At 37.3% G+C, this 13,373-nt stretch overlaps 1 protein-coding gene across 7 annotated transcripts in view; it reads right to left on the reverse strand.

Annotated features, from left to right (window-relative positions):
• LOC127416025 (NHS-like protein 1) overlaps positions 1–13,373 on the reverse strand; it is a 154,056-nt gene that overhangs the window by 51,758 nt on the left and 88,925 nt on the right. The window lies entirely within an intron of this gene.

Below are 13,373 nucleotides of genomic sequence, written 5' to 3' on the forward strand. Positions count from 1 at the left end.
TGAGTGACTAACACTTATAAAACATTTTCAGTCAACAAACTCATATCCTTAAAAAAAATATTCCCTAGTCATTCAAGGAGGGGAATTACATTTCCAGTTTTAGATTCCACAGAAAACCTTGTAAAGGAAAAATTCAGATTTTTTTGTTGCTCTTGGCCCACTTGTAGTGATGGGGAGTAGCTTCACTACAAATAGTGAAGCTATTAGCTTAACTACATTTCTGAGTAGCGAGATGGTAGAGTTGAGAAAAGCTACACCGCTACATCATGCCTTGTACCCGGTGTTTACTAATGCTAGATTTGAATCAGAACTAAAGATGTACGATCACAAATGAATCGCTGGTTGCAGTGGATCTATAATCAATGGAAACGAAACATGCAAACGTGTCCTATCGTTTGCCAGTGATGAAGAAGGTCTTTATAAAATTCAACAAGTTTGCAGCTTGTAAATGACTTCTGCAGGTAAATACATTTTCCAACCAAAAGAGTATCAGCCTACATGAAAACATATAAAAAGTACCATGGCATTACCATGTTTTTTGGACATATACCATTACCTATGTTAATACAATGGTAGGCTATATGAATATGGTAATCATATAGCGAAGTACCATGGTATTTTTTTAATTACTTTGAAGCATCATGTAAACACAATAGTAAATGAATATGGTAATCATATATCAATTTACCATGGTAGTAATATGGTATTCTTTGAAGTACTTTGAAGCACCATGCAAATACAGAATGGTACAAAAATATGGTAATTGTATATCAAAGTACCATGGTATTACCATCTGATACCATCAGAAATCACATTGTTATTGCCCAGATGTGCTCTCTCTCTCTCTCTCTCTCTCTCTCTCTCTCTCTCCACACACACACACACACACACACACACACACACACACACACACACACAGGTGTGGCTCTCCATAGACATAATTATTTTTATACTGTACGAACTATAGATAAAAACTTTAGTTTAGTATGTTTTTTAATCAATTTGAATTATGGGGACACTAGAAATGTCCTCATAAACCACATTTATAGCATAATACCCTTGAATTTCCAGTTTGTAACCTAAAAACATTCCCTTGTAAACCACCCAAACCTGTACACACACACACACACACACACACACAAGAAATTTGGACTCTGATGATATATCCTGTAATTACTGACTTCTCCATGGGTGGCGCCTTTACGGCGAGCTACATCCTCTCGGATGCTCCGCACTTCCGCTTGGCTCTTGTTATTTTACGCTAGAGCTAGACAACGTTACTGGTGATGCCGATCATCGGAGGCTCTTCAGGAATATGTGCTGTTAGAGGATGTTATAACAACTACAGATGGCTTAAAAAATTTCTGGAAAATGAATGTTACAACAATAAACCCACCCAACAGCTGTCAATGCCTGAAACTTTGAGTCACACTAGATGCAATAAGCAGAGGTTGTATTAACATAATTCTCCATCATTTGCCTATTTTTTTAAAACACTGACGGATAATTCCAAATGATAAGTCCCTCAAATCTGATGATTTTTAAATGAAACCTAGGGAGAACATACGTCCTCTTTTCACATACATGTCCTCTTTTTTTGGACCTTAAAAAGAATCAGGTCAGATTCAGATTCCCAGATTTGTCTGTTTTCATATAGAAGTGCTTTCTATCATCATCATTATCATCATCATCATCATCATGCACTGTGTGTGCAACAAGAAACCCGGTGAAATCGAGCACATCATAAATGTGAATTCTCTCTCTGCACGCTGAATGTCTGAGTGTGTCTCTCTCTCTTTTACACAAACAAACACACACACACGCACACGCACACACAGAGGGTGTGCGCAGAAAGCGTGCGTAAATGTGTGTGATTGTGTACGTATTTATTCAGCGATTGCCATCGAAAGCGTCCAAACGCAGATTTTAGTGAGAAAGGGATTTACGTTAAGTAAACGGAGTGTTCCATCGTTTTTGACTGTCTTTAGTGATTATTTCATTGCTTGGTAATGTGACTAAATTGCGAACCGGAAGTCTGTAGCATCCACAATGGGAGTATGAGCTAAGCATAATGGGTAATTTCGCCGCCCGTGAAAATAGTGGATAGATGAATATATGGAATAGATGAATAATATACTGTATGTACGCAGAGTTTTTATACAGGAATGTGCAAATTAAATGGTTTAAATGGGTATGGGTTTGTAGAGGTAGTAGTCTAAATCTGACAAATAAAATGTAAAAACTAGTGATTTTTCATATTGAACATGTGTTTGTATAAGTAGCATGTCTAAATATGAATTTACATGTTTGTTTTTGTTATTACATGCACATACCGGTACGTATTGCACCATACTGTATACTTGTATACTGTATTGCACTATACTGTACTATGCTGTACCATGGCTTTGATAAACATCATGTGAATAAGTCTTTTAGATGCTTTGTCTATGACGGTATGCTCCGTGCATCTGCGGTTGAAAATAATATGAAGCAGCTTAAATGTAGCAAGCTACTTTTGCCGTGTAGCTTGTAGTATAACTTGCTACTTTCTCTGAAGTGTAGCTTTTAGCTTAGCTTAACAAATTTTTCTGTTGAGTAGTTTGTAGCTTAGCTTGCTAAAAAAAAATTTAAGTAGCTTGCCCAACACTGCCCACTTGCCTGATAATCAACTTCCTGAATTATCAGTGTTGATCAGTGTGACTAAGTTCACTGCTAGTCTATATGCTACACTGAGTACTGTTTAATATGAGTGTCTTATCAAGTGTGATAATCTAAATACAATCTGATTAAAGTGAATTGTGTTGGGTGCTAATAACCTGCTGAGGAGGCAATTGTGAAGATCTTGCAATCACCACGTCATAGCAACCAGTTTACAAAGAGAGAAATATCGCCCTCTACCTGTGGATAGGGGTAATGCACAAAGAAACTTTGCAAAATGTTCCAGGTTCAATACAAGTTAAGTTCAATCGATAGCATTTCTGCCATAACGTTGACTACCACAAAAAATGATTTCCTTGTTTATAAAAAAAAAAATCATAGTTACTGTAAGGCTCTTAAAATGGAAGTGAATTTCTATTTTATTTTATTAAAATAAAAACAAATCATACTCAAGACACAAACATTATATGTTAACATGATTTTAGTGTGATAAAAATCAGGGATTTTCCAGTGTTACAGCATTTACCAGATTTGCTATGGCTTACTGCCGTTGCATCGTCATGACAAAAAAAAGTTGTAATATTGGATATATGTAACTTTTCACTGACAAGATTAGTAAGTGATTTTATCACACTAAAATCCTTTTCACACATATAATGTTTATGTTGTGAGACTATACTTATGAAAGAGTGTGTACTTTAACATTTATGGACTGGACCCATTTACTTCCATTGTAAGTGCCTTCCTGTATCTGCGATTTAAAAAAAAAAATTATTAACAAGGTTAAAAATATTATGGTAGATCTTTTAGCTTTGCTGCACCAAAATTTTGGAACAAACTGCCCCAAAACCTATGTGAAATTACATCTCTCCTGATTTTTAAGACCCAATTAAAAACTAATTTACTTGCAATCTGTTTTTCAAATGAATGATTCCTGCAATGCTGCTGTCTCTGTATTATACTTTTTTTAATGATTGGATTATGCATCCTAATGATTTTGTTTATCCTTGCTTATCATCTTTGCTTGAATTTGATTGTGAATCCTTGCATACACGTTTAATTTACTTATTTCTACTTTTGTCCATGTTTTGTAAAGCGTCCTTGGGTCCTTAAAAGGAACAATATAAAATAAAATTATTATTATTATTAAGGGACGAGTAGAAATAGTTTTTTGTGGTAATGATGCATTATGCCACAAATGCTGCCAATTGAGCTTAACTTGTATTGTACCTAGAACATTCCATTAAGGCAAGATATGGTTGGGCATGAATAACCAGGCCCACCATCAATAAGCAGACAATTTTATCTAGTATTCATAAGATAAGCCGCTCTCTACAAACATGATTCTTTGCCTAATCGAACACAAACTGAAACAAACCCATGCACATATATTCTCTTTCCTTTTCACTGAAGTCTCACTACAAAAACTTGTGACCTACAGAATTCTAAGAACCTGCAATCTATACTGACATACAAAGCCAAAACGCAGTAACTTTGTCAACAGTGAAACTGAGAAAAATGACTTTAGTCGGAGTTTAGTTGAGCCAAACCAATTAGTCACAAGACAAAATGTGTAATTACAAAATTTTTCCTTTGCAGGGCAGAACATTTATCTGTTTTACAGAAACCATGTGATATATAAGAACTACTGAACTGACTGTCATGTGCCGTCTGAAGTAATAAAATTTATTTGTGTTTGAGTGCTGAGCATGTTGTAAGCTGACCAGTGAGGAATGTGGCAGATAGTTAGATTGAGAACCCTCACTGGGGTCAAAGTGTAGGAGATGTCAATCTGAGAGTCACGGCCTCTCGTTTACTGGCTGCACAGGTGTCAATAATATAATAGGATCACTGAGGTCATGGAGGGATTAAAACTAAAACAGTATCAAGGTTAAAAAGAAGGTTAAAAAGGTTATAAAAAGATATATATAAAAAATAAAAAAAACACTGAGGAGCACAAAAGCAAAGATTTGATTAACATCAATATGCAAACATACAGTCAAGCCACAGAAATGCTTTTTTGGAGCTTGACACTATATATTAGAGGTAGACCAATATATCGTTTTCTTTTTTTCAGATTCAGTCTTTTTATTGATTCACAACAAAACAGATTAAAACATAATATAAATGCACAGAATCAACTTTAATGTCTTTAAACCCCAACTGATTCCCCATCCCCCACCCCCAACAAACAACACCGTGGTCAAAGCCTGGGATATATACATCCAATATAAACACACACACACACACACACACACACTCATACCAAAAAAAAGATAATAATAATATTGATAGAATAAAAATACAACAATCAACAAATAAAGAGAGAAAAGAAGAAAAATTCCACAAAGGACACAATTTAGGATTTAGACCATAATCGCGTTTCTCTCCACAGGTTCTTCACTGAGAGCCTTCCAGAAAGGACAGGTATTTGCCCCATTTCTTAACATACACATCTAATCCGCCAAGCTGCTTATATGACATCTTTTCAAATGCCGCCACCCTAACCAATTTGGTGAATCCTTCTTGTAATGAGGGAGCGACATTTGACTTCCGTCCTCTAAGAATTATCTGTCTGCCAATCATTACACTAGTTTGGACCCAGCATTTTGTATATTTGTCACCTACATTACTTTAATAACCGCCCAACATCACCCAATACACAATAGTCTAGGGCAGAAAGAAATCTGAGTGTCTAAAGCCTCACATATAAAATTCTGGACTCTTACCCAGAATTCTTGAATCTTAGCGCAGAACCACAGAGCATGGGCTACGTCTCCATCCTCCAACTGACATCACCAGCAGGTAGGTGTATCTTTTAAACCAAGTCTAAACAATCTAGAGGGAGTTCAGTAGAAACAATGCAAAATCTTAAACTGAGCTAGAGCCACAGTCGGGGAAAGACGCACAGAGCTGTGTGTGTGTGTGTATCTATGTTGAAGGGACTACTGAAAAGTGAACCTTTGAGTGTATTTATGTGTTGATGAAAAGCACACCGTTATGTGTGACACTGAAAAGTGTTTTTAATAAAAAGTCTTACGTGGATTGTTCACACGGCTCCCACTTCCTCCTTCACAAGAGAGTTAAGGAACTTTGTCACCGGGTCCTTATCTTTTTTAAGAATGAGACTGATCAGGGCTTGCATCATGGTTGGTAGTTCACCATTCTTTAATGACTTTGTGTAAACTTCTAACATAAGTGGAGCCAGTTCTGTAACATAAGATCTAAAGAATTCTGTGGCAAAACCATCTGGCCCTGGTGCCTTACCTGTTGGCAAGGCTTTAATTCCTCAATAAGCTCCTCCAAAGTAATATTTGAGTCAAGAAAGTCTTTTTGATCACTCGTCAATTTAGGAAGTTCTAATGGCTCCATGAAGTTGCTAATAACCTTATCAGTAGACGAAGACGTGGAGCTATAGAAATGTAAATAGAATTCTTTAAAGGCCTTATTAATATCTGTGGCAGAAGTAAATATATTGCCTCCAGAAGACTTCACTTAAGGAATGGTGGAAAAAACTCTGTTTTATGTATCTGGCAAGCAGTTTCCGTGCTTTGTCCCCAACTTAAAATATGTCTGTCTTGCCCTGAATAACCAAAAATCTACCTTCTGTGTCAAAATACCATTGTACCCATACTTTAGCTGACCATTGAATGACATTCAGTGCTTCAGCTCTGTTTCAGCACTTTTAATACTCTTTTCCAATTCTATAAATTCCCGTGCTTTGATCTTTTTAATGAATGAGGCATATTGTATGATCCGCCCCTAAGAACTGCCTTAAGCACCTCCCATGCCACGCCCACAGAGGACACTAAGGACCAATTGGTTTCTACATAAACAATGACTTCTTAAAAAAACTATTCTAGAGTAAATCTTATGAACTGAAGAAAAAAGGCGTAGTCCCTCCCAGATGGATTCAGAAGTCTCCGAATGTCTGTGAGACCAAGATTTTTACACATCCTCTGTAGTGTCAATGTTGCTCTAAAGCAAGGGTGGGCAACTATTTTGGTAAAAGGGTCACATCGGGCTTTAAGTAGTGCATAGGGGGCCACATTGTATTCTTCTTGGGATACAATGTTCTGCATTTATTTGGTTTTTGTATCTTTTAAGCCCAGAAATAGCTGTGTACTCAATTTTCTGAAGTGTATATGTGACTAATGGGACTATTCTGCAATTGCCTAAAGTATTGTATTGCTCTACAAAGGTAGATACTTTTCTATCAGACATTAAATAACTGAATAAAGGCTGAGCTTATTATAAATTATTTATTTTACCATCTCTACTTCCCTGTAAATGTATTTTTCAATTTAACACTCTCTACATCTGGGGCCTGTTTTAATAAAAAATACAAAATAAATACAATAAAATTATAGAACTTTTAATGTTTGTTGCAAAGCGGGCGAGTTTACTTATTTTATTCTCAAAACATACCCGTTTACACGCTAAAAGGGTCATGATGTGGATCTCGTCAATGATTTGACTTTCCATTCAGTATACAACTGAATAAAACAGGATGCATGACTATGATAAATGATTACTGCAAGTGTTAGATTAACATACAGGTGTGAGGGGACTTCAACATTTCTAAATTGCACAAATAAAAAATACATATATATTCTTCTCTTACTTGCTTTTGCTCGCATGTCAATGATTACCCCTCCACGTGTCAATGATGCCGAGATCTAATTTTATATTTAATTTCATCACTGAGAAGGTTTACCTGCAAACTTAGTAGCACCAAACATCACAAGCAGCCTCAAGAATGGACACAGAGTGGCCATATAACACTTTACCTTGAGCAGAATATTGCACTAGAGATCGCTAAGTTTGTTCAAAGGGGAAAGCGAGAGCTAGAAAGAGCGCACTCACGTGAATGGTTGCCAGATTGCACAATATAAGTATAACATTAGGTGGAATATTTCCAATTTGCGCAAGTTTAAATCTCAAATTGGGGGTGTTGCGTCTCTTATCTGGCAACCCCGAGCATGTTAAACGCTTGTGAAGGCGTTTTAGGTCCCAATGCAAGATCCAATGAAAAAAACACAGGCCACATTAAACCATGTGGAGGGCCGGATCCGGCCTGCAGGTCATAAGTTGCCCAGGTCTGCACTAAAGGGTCTATACACCTTTGCATCACTATGATCAAGGACCAGATCCATTAACAGATTGAAGTCTTTGCCTAAAACCATATAATGAGGGAGCCCAGCTGCTTGTAACTTTACCTCAAGATCTATACAAAAGTTCTGATCATCAGTGTTGGGCACAAAAATATTAGCCAAAATAAGAGTTTGCCCCTGTATTTCAGCCAAAACAATAATGACTCTTCCTAAATTATCTTTCATCTGCTTGAGACAATTGAATTGTAAATGCTTACTTATCAATGTGATGACTCCCCTGCTCTTACTCGAACCAGCACTGCAAAACACATGCCCACCCCATGCCCTACCAAGCTTTTCAGCTTCCTGCAGAGAAAGATGCATTTCTTGAAGGAACACCATTTCATATTTTTTACGCTTAAGGAAAGATACAACCTTCCTTCTTTTAATAAGGTGCCCCAGTCCATTTACATTCCACATGGAGAGAAACATTTTACCTATATTAAAGTGTGACATATTGACAAATTGTGATAAATTGTGTACCCAAATTATATAGACCACTTTCCAACAGTGATGTAACCATCAAATTCTGAACAACCCACAGAACAGGAAAAACGAATGCGCTTCAACAGTCCCAACTGGCATATATCCTCCGGAAATCTGATGGTCCATGCACGGTCATGAGATTTTCTGCAACACTATTGCTCCCAATTGCTCAAGTCCGGTGCTTTTTATTTTTATTTATTTTTTCCCTTGTTTTTTTTTTTTGTTTTTTGTTTTTTTTTTACATAAACTGTGCTGTTAAATTGCACAAAAATATATTTCATAAAATAAGCCCCAGTAATAATCACACTGAACCCACAAAATGAACAAATGTACTCAACAATAAGTCAATAAAGGGAGAAAGAGAAAAAAAGAAAAAAGAAAAAAAGAGTAGAGCAAGAGTCAGTGGGCAGCCAACAGAATAACAAACCCTCTCAGGCTGCATTTGTAAAATGTACGATGTGTAGTCTGTATTGTTGACCGAGTGCAGGCAAATTGACCCACTCACACCATTGCTTTAATGAAGGCCATAGCTTGGCATACATAGTCGTGGGCATGTAGAAGTCTTGCGACCGTCCTTGGCATCAATGTTCAGATTAGCAGGAAAAAGCAGTGTGAAGCCCACCTTCTGTTAGTGCAGCAATTTTTTACACTCTTTGAATCTGTCCCTCTTTGCTTGTGTCACCTTGGCAAAGTCTGGAAAAACCATGATGTTGTGGTCCTCCCAGCACAACTTGCCTTTATTCCTCGCTGAACAAAGTCTCTGTCAGCCGACCGCAAGAATCTTGCCAGAATAAATTGGGGACTGTCACTCGGAAGCTGACCGAAAACTCTGTGGGCGTGCTCAGTTTCGAGCTGGCAGTCCGCTGTGTCGATCAAGTTCAGAAAAACTTCACCATATCTCAACCTTCCTTTCCCTCGGTAATTCCAATGAAATGAACATTATTACACCTGCTCCGATTTTCCATCTCCTCTAGTTTTTCCCACACGTGTTCCACATCAGCCTTGGTGGCAGGTGGGTTAGCCTGTAGCTCTCTTTCGGCCGACTCCAGAAAGTCTACCCGTTTTTCAACACTGTCCATTCTTGTGATCAGGGTGGAAAGTTTCACCTCCATAGATGTGATTGCTCGACGTATTTCTGAGAATTCTTGCCCTACAAGTCGGTCGAGATTTTCGTCAGCGCTGCATAAATGTTTGAGATCTCCCAACCTACTTCAAGAAGCTCGCTGCCACTATCGACTGGACCTCTGCCATCCTGATCCTGCGAGGCGTCTGACGCGTGAGAACGTAAGTGCTTTTGAATGTCCACATAGGCCGACGATTTCAAATTTTTAGACATCCTGCCCTCCCAGCACAGTTTAGCAAACAAAACTATTACAGTTCTCACCAGTTAATATTGCTTAAAAGAATAATTGTAGCAAAGTTTAAGCGGAACTCGCCTTTAAGCAACCAACCCTCGCATAGCATAATGTGACTCACTGAAATATCGGTTTTACCGTTTAATCAGTGCCAATAGTTGCTGTGGCAGCGGGGGCGTGGTCAAGCATCTCTCCGGAGAGAGAGAAAGCAGTAAGGGTGCTTACACCTGAGCTAAATTATGTCTAACACCTGAAGCAAAGAAGTTTTCGGCACCAGTGTAAAGAGGCGGCAAGAAGCAGCTTTCCTGGTTCAGGTAAGGGTTTATTTTCTCTCTGTAGTACAATTGCAGTCTCAGAGTCTTTACTTTATTTACTTTAAGTTAATCTATAGTCTCACACCGCTTCACAAAAATAAACTCTCATCGTTTATACTAAGAAAACTTCTTTGCTTCTTAATCAGGTCTGTGGTGCCCAGGCTCTCTCTCTTCTACTTGCGGTGTGGCTCTATTTATACCGCTCTCCCCGTGCTCACTGAAATTAGAGACAGGTGTTAGACATAATTTAGCTCAGGTGTAAGTGCCCTTACCGCTTTCTCTCTCTCCGGAGAGATGCTTGACCACGCCCCCGCTGCCACAGTTGCTTTTTGGAACTATCGGTTACCAGCAAAAATCTATACTGATAGTTGCCGATAGTTTTTTCCCCTCTCTGTTTTCCTCTGTGACTGATGCTGGACGATTGTAGAGTTAAAACAGCTTAATTCTACAGTATAACAGCGGCCTCTAGAGGTTAAATAAAAACAATCACATGGGGATTTGCTGTATTTAAATCTTTCATCATTGACAATATTCATCCATATTTTTATCATCATGTCAATGCATATTTTGTAATTGTTATTGTAACGGAGCTAAGTCTCTGTAATTTCAAAATAAAAATCCCTTGTGTGTTTTGGACTGTTTATAGTTAAAAGTCCTGCATTATACACCGAATCTGTTTTTTTTTTTCTGGTTATTATTGGGATTTTGGTTGAACAATAAATTGCATATGGGATTTTATTCATTTTGGACTCTTGTTGCATCTATGTCTGTGCCCATCATAGTAAGGAAAGACTAAGAATATTTCTTTTAACATTCTATAAATCGATTAATCGGGTATCTGTCTTTTCCACCACTTTAGTTATTGTATCGGCAAAATCCAAAATCCGTTGAATGCTACTATATACTTTTGTTTAAAAGAGAGAGCTATGTAGCCTAAATATTCTTCAAATGTTTCTAATTTTGTGTTCCACAAAAAAATAAGTGGTTACAGGTTTGGAACAACATAAGGTAAATAATGACAGAATTTTCCTAAACCATTCCTGTAATGATCTAGAATTTTTTAATTATAATTAGTTCTGAACAATTATAGCACATCTGCATGTGGAATCTATAAGTGCACATGACCTTGTGTTCAGCATGTCTATAAAGTTATTTTGCTTCAGCTGTAACAGTCTAACATGCCATTAGCACTAGTTTATATATAGGCTAACTCTGAACTTAAGGGTTATGTATTAGGTCTGCTGTACATAGCTATAAGGTTTCAGTTCCTCATACAAACAGTATGCAATTTACTCACATTACAAAACAAAAGAAACAACAAACTCTACACACACATAGAAGTGCAGTGGTCCACATCTTTGTAGACAAATTTTGTCAAATGTCAATTGTTAGCATAAATGTCACCGCATTTACAAGTCCAGATATTTGGCTTTAGTAAATGCTTGCTTAATCTAGGGCTGGGCGATATGGCAAAAAAATAAAATCTCGATTTTTATCAATCTTATGGACGATTCATGATTAGATTTTTTTCAACTTTTTAATGTTCTCCAACATGATTCAAAATGCATGTTCTTTATTAGAATGCAAGGCAACCTGGTTAGAGAAATCCAAGTTATTTTCATAATAGGAAACAAAGGTGAGCAAGAAAAATATAAAACCGCACCAAATGCATTACAGGGGGAGGTTGTCAACATAGCGTCAATGTAAAATAAATTAAAATCTATTACATCCATATGTTCAGAAATAATAGAATAAAATGATAAAACGGCAAAATACTTCTTAGCCAGTGTAGGTATTCATTTTATCTAACCCAAGTCTATTTAGAAAGTTATCTAGAAATCAATATCTATAAATTATCAACTTTATCCAGACAGTACTCATTGTATACTAAACTATTTGTGTGTATGTTCATAAACCCAGTGCAGATAGAGGCGCACCGTCTAGCGGTTCACGCTGAGTAGCGGAGCAATATGAAATAATTTCTCCTAATTCAACTCACAAAGTTTGTCAAAATGATCACTTGCCAGATGTTTGCAGTACACTTGAAGCACGTCATAGACAAAGCAATAATTAGTGATCTATCGGAATCATCATGGTAAAAGGAGCTGTGGATGTTTGATTTTCCTGTAAATAGCCTATCCATATGATTTGAAATGAAGCACCCGTAACTGTCACGTAACTAATGCTTTTGTATGGGTAAAAAGAAAAGCAAGGAGACCGTTCATCAACATGCACACACCGAAGCCAGTTATGGTCTTAAGCCAGTGTATACATGCATGATCGTACTGGGAATATTACCACTGTCTTTTCTATCATTCTCTGTGTTATTAACCTGTCACGTTCTTTGGAGCATGCCACACACGTGCAGCTGATCAGATCGGGAGCGGCATTAAGCCAAGTGCAGTGAATTATTTTTCTCCTCCTTATTCAGCCTTTGGTGGATTTACAACATATCTAACTATAGCGTTGGCAATGTTTTTTGCAAAATCTAAATTTCTCTATAAAAAAAAAAAAAAAAACAAACAAATAAATCGTGTAAAAATGCAAATTCGAATTAATAGGAAAAATCTGAAAAACCGCCCAGCCCTAGCTTAATCTGTAATCTACATCCCCTAATCACATTTCTGTTCCCTTATTTCGCAGTAAGATACAAAGCCAAATATCTTCTCAAGTAGTCTTGTCCACGGACCAATTCCCCAAACTGCCCCTTAAATCCAGTGCACTGGCATGGATGCCGCATCTTTCGTCAAATCAACCGTTATGTTACAAACAAACCTGCATCTTTCTCCAATAAGGCAGAATTACTGCTTGAGCTGCTCTTTAAATCCTGCCCTCTGAAAGCTCACTCATCTTTAAAAGTCAGCAGAAGTAGGACAGTACCTAAGTGGACAAGTTCAGAAATCATGTTTGAGATTTCAGACTCCTTGAGTGTTGTGTCCATGAGCCGTGACTTTTTGGAATAAGCAGAAAATCCCCCGTGAAGTGGAGAAATGTGTTTAAATGACTGTGTAACCAAACTCTTGACTCTTTTTGGTTGAACAGACTTGTGGTATCCACTGCACACGGGCCAGCACAATATCACAACACATGTCTGTAGCAACTGTCCTTTAGCAGCTGACTGGCACACATACACTCACAAAACACAAAATCAATGCACTTAAATCTCGGGAACAAATCTGAAACAAATTCACTTCTTTTATACATATATGAACATACAACATCCACTCATATAATAGGTCTATTATAGGTCTATATCAAGATACTAAAACGGTCACAAAATATATGACTTAATTCTCTGCCTTGAATTCTAAAGAAAATATAACTTAACCAAAAAAAAAAAAAAAAACACCTTGGCTTTTCCTCATCACAGGAAAAGATGGTAAGCAAAAACCTTTGGCAGAAAATAG

This window comes from Myxocyprinus asiaticus, chromosome 25 (genome assembly GCF_019703515.2).
Source record: "Myxocyprinus asiaticus isolate MX2 ecotype Aquarium Trade chromosome 25, UBuf_Myxa_2, whole genome shotgun sequence".
Lineage (NCBI taxonomy): Eukaryota > Metazoa > Chordata > Actinopteri > Cypriniformes > Catostomidae > Myxocyprinus > Myxocyprinus asiaticus.